The following is a 4,830-nucleotide window of genomic DNA, read 5'->3' as shown; positions in this document are numbered from 1 at the left end:
GAGAGAGAGAGAGAGAGAGAAGGACGATTGTTGGACGATCGATTTGTTGAAGATAATTTTTCCAACGATATTCGAAAAAGTGAAATGAAATGCGAGGGGAGGGGGAGGGGAAATTGTTGATAAAAAAATCATGGATATCTTAATACTCGTTCCTTTAATGATTTTACGAGGGGGCACGATGCTATATAGGGGTAATTTGCATAAACTATTTATAGCTAGGGGCAGTGATTCGTATCGTATCTTTTTGATACAGAAATTACATGTAATCTGAGGCAATCATCGGCATGAATATTAAAGGAATATACGGATAGCTGAAAGGTATTTAGTACTTTAATATTTTCACCGTCTACTTATCGTTCTCGTTATTCCGTGTTGTTGCTTAAAACTAGTAGTTTTAACAAAGTGTTATAGAATCTTGAAACTATCATTACACTTTAAACTGTTTACATTCGCGTTTTGATATAGCCGCTATAATTATTTAACGTGCATTTTAAATGCGTAAAAAAAACATTTTTTTTCATTATATTAATGTTAAATACGAAAAAAGATTAAAAAGTTTCGTAAAACTTTATTAACCTCGAAAGTTTTGAACGATCGTATTTCATTTAACGTACGCTCGTTTACTTGATAAATTGATTCACCACAGAAGGATTGGTTAAACGAGATTAATTAATTATCAAGAACGAATTCGATTTTTAAATGTAAATAAGTATAAATAATTCGCGATCGATCGATTTTATGCATGAAAAAAAAAAACGATCGCGTTTTATTTATACAATTAATTAACAACTGCCGATGAAAAATTTTTCAGGTCGTTTCAATCAAGTACAAATAATAAAAAAATCTTCAATGATAACGAGCAAACATTTACTTTATTATTATTAATAATAATATACAATCCATACACAATAATAACTATCAAATTCAGCAGCATCGAAGAATCGTTGATTCGTTTTATTCGACACGAAAATCATACGACTCGAACGACTCCATTCTTCTGTTAGAAAGATTTTGTTCCGCGCAATAGTATGGATCCATCAAAGAGAGAAGTGACGAAATCTTTTTAGCGTGTTCCACCGAAAAGTCTTCCGATTCGAAACGTGTGTAGTCCGTTTTACGAGATAGCTCTGACAGATAGCCGCGTTTCCTGCTGAGAAATGAAAGAAGACGCGTTTACGGCTAAGCAAATGGTTGAAGAGAGAAAGAGAGAAAGAGAGAGAGAGGTCGAAAGAAAAGCCGGGGGAAAGAAGAGAGGGAGAGAGAGAGAGAAGGAGAGATAAAAAAAGAGGAAAGGAAAAAGCACGGGACAGGGAAGGTAACAACGAGCCGATTCAACGACCAAACCCTCGCTCTTACACCTTCTTCCCTCGCTTCAGTCCCCGCACTTTTTTTCCCCTCCTTTTTTTTTTTCTTCTTTTTTTCCCGAACAAACATCGAGCGGTATCTACACCCGCGCGACTAGAGGCGGCAAGTTGGCGCGAGGCCAAGATAGCACGTGCCTTCACGCACCGGTATTACACCGCTCTTCTACCAGCGATCGATACTAATTATTACAACGAACGAAGGGATACGGTTGAAATAACCATAGCTTCGAAGAATCGAATTTCTTTTCCTCGCGTTACTTTTTTTCTTGTTTTTGTTTTACTCAAGACACGACGATTTTTATAACACGTTCTCGTTTATTAGTTAAGAGATAAAGATATTGGAGAACGAGCAGTCGTTTACGGACGATAACGCGAATGAAACGATGATAGTTATTAACGAAAGGAAGTAACGATATTTTCGTAACATATCGTGTAGCAATTTGGATCTGGACTGGTTGATAGAATAAAAGACGAGGAAAGCGTTATAATAATTCCGTTCATCGGAAGTCGATTTCGACGGTGTGGAATAAACGTTGGTACGGATCGAATTATTATTATCGATTTACGAGGCACGCGATGATCCACGAATACGAATACGAAAACAAGGGAGCGAGAGCGTTACTTTAACCTCCGCGTTACAATGTTGGGTACGATCGGTTTCTCGTGCAAACTGATATTTATGGTAGCCCTCGTGGTGTGGAGGGCTTGCACATTACGGCGTGGAGTGCGTGAGCGCAAACCATAATCCGTGGCTGGAATGGTATCGCTTTGCTACGTGAGAAGTAATTGAAGGGTGTCGGTACACTTTTGCACGCCGGGTCAGCCGTGTTAACGATCCCTCGGCCAAATATTAAAGATCGTTGCCGCGAAATTAAATTTTCTTTTCCGACGTCCTTGACACATTGCCTCGTTTGCTCGAAGTCCAGCGAGAAACGAAAATGCTCTCGAAACAAGTAATCGCGAGTTGAAACCGTTACTCTTTTTACCCTCGTCTTTATCATCTTTTCGGTACTTTTATTGGCGAGCAAAACGTTACTTCGGCGGCCGTAACGTAAAAATTGGAACCTATTAAAATAAATGGGACGAACGCGTGCCTAACGACACCTTATCTTTTATGGTTTTTGAGGCTCGAGAACAAAACTTGGCAAACGAAGCTCTCGGTGGAAAGAAAATTTTATTTCATGCGCAGTTATGAGACACTCTGTACGTATTTGCTATGGATTGACGATTCCTTCCTTCCTTCTGCATTTTTTCATGTTCACGAAACGACTCGTCGCGTTCGAACGATTTCAACAGCGATCTTGGATTCCGACGTTCGAAATCCTTGCAGACGATGATTTTATGGTCTAATGGCTGTACGATATCGATCTCGATCTTTTTACACTGTGGAACCAACAGTGATCTTGGATGATCCATTTCTTTCCATAATCTTTTTCTATAATCTCGCGTGAAAATTAGAAAAAGGACCTTTTTTTTTTTTCTTTCAAAGGTTCGGTTCATAATTGGAAGAAATGTGAACGGATAGTAAGATTATGGTTATTGCGGACGCGAGGCACGCGTTTCCTTGTGTGTTCGTGACTCGTGCAAGTGCTTAAGTAGCGTTCGAGCGGCACGGTCACCTGCCTTCACGCTGGAGTGACTTGTAAATCACTCCACCGAAACTAGGGTACGTGCCGGCGAGGCGGACAAAGAAAAACCACGAAAAAAGGAGGAGGGAAAAACTGATGCTTAATCGAGACAAAACAACGGATTGGACGAGAAACTAATGCTCCTTTCGTCGCTTTAGTCGTCCTTGCTCCACGTTACCGATCGTTTCAAAATAATTTCCATCGATGTATTGGAAAGATGCAATTATCTAACAAAATATGGCAATGATTTAATATCTGCAATGGAATGGGCAAAATATTAATTTAAATACACTTGTGTACTCGAGATCATCCAATAGAGACGAGAGAGTTCAAGGACAGGAAAGAATCGTTTACCGATCGTCCTTGACACTGGTGAACGGAATCGTATTTTGGTGAGCGTGCGTAGGAGTGTGGCGTTCGGGAGGCGAGTTGTACGCGAAGGGTTTCTTTTGTCGGTGCACGAAGTCGAAGCACGCGTGCTGCACGTGCCTTGTTGCAGACGTGACTCGGTCACCATTTCGTCTTATATTTAGTTAACCGTCTTATTTTTCCTCCCTTTGCACCCTGAAAAACAAAGCGGTCGCGCTCTTACGCCTGTCCGAGCTTGAAATCGCATCGGTACACCGAACAACTGTGACCTAAATATCTCGTATAATATTTTCTCTCCTCTTTCCACCTTCTCCTCCTGTGTTCCAAATATTTTTTTCCCTCCGATATTATTTCGCTCCATGGATTTTTAATCATCTCGAGACAGAAGATAGAACTTACCTTATGGGATTAAAATCCGAATCCTAATTCCAAAGTGATTTCCTTGTATCCACATTGTTTTCCCCCGTTTACTTTAATCAGGATTATCCCGAGTACAGCTGTCTTCCCCTGTGCTCGTCCTGGTTATCTTCAAATTCCTCTCGGCTTATATCCTGAGTATCGAGTTTTGGACTTTTTTTTTTTTTTTTTTTTTTTTTACGTACGCTTATACGTCGGATGCTCGCCGTATGCCAGAGTGGACCACCAGATGGTCCACGATCGTCCGCTGCCCGCTCTGCCATCTGATGCCCAAGTTTCGCATTGTTTCTCTCCGCCCATCGAATCGATCGCGAAATAAATTCTGCCACGAAACGATTATCGTATATCGTCCGTATCGTTGGAAACGCAATTTCTTTCTTCTTTCCAGTTCTAACTCTTTTAGTTTATTCTCGCGTGATTCTGAAATACGAACGAAATTTAACGAACATTTAAGCGGGCGACCTCGAACTTTTCGGTTAATTATTTCACGCATGCGTGAATTGTTGGAAAACAGCGCGACGTGTGGCAACAATGGAACCGAAATGGGAGTATCTATCAGAAGAGAGGCAATTTCTATCGCGAGGATAGACGATAATAGCTTCGTAGTGTGGTACTACGGTTACGTCATAAAATCCCTCTATGAACCGCAACGATTTTAACTCTTCGATTTGTGCTTCGACACTGTGTTTCTTACCTTCGCAAGTGTGCACACGTTTCGTCCGTACGCAGGCAGAAACGTGTCGTAAACGGCGTAAATGTTACCCAATAGGTACTTACCTCGCTCGTCTTCTTTTTCCTCAAGCATTCGAGCCTGGCAGCAGCACCTTCGCTCCCTTCGTATCTTCGTTTCTGGCCACCACCCTATTATTCTTTGCTCCCGCCAACCGATAGCCAATGCATTTCGCATTTCTTCACGCGTGTAGGCATCTTGATGACATGTGGCTGGCGCGGTCAGACACCCGTTTATAGCCCTACAGTATTTCCTATCCTTTTTAGATTTTACTTTCTTTCCTAGCTAATGTTTTTTTTCGAGGCGAGCCAACTTCCTCCAT

At 41.2% G+C, this 4,830-nt stretch overlaps 1 pseudogene; it reads right to left on the bottom strand.

The window, feature by feature from the left end:
• Window positions 1–3,957: 3,957 nt before the first annotated feature.
• Window positions 3,958–4,830, bottom strand: LOC116185208 (annotated as a pseudogene).

This window comes from Apis dorsata, unplaced genomic scaffold (assembly GCF_000469605.1).
Source record: "Apis dorsata unplaced genomic scaffold, Apis dorsata 1.3 scaffold_129, whole genome shotgun sequence".
Taxonomy (NCBI): Eukaryota; Metazoa; Arthropoda; class Insecta; order Hymenoptera; family Apidae; genus Apis; species Apis dorsata.
This window is presented reverse-complemented; position numbering and strand designations above follow the sequence as displayed.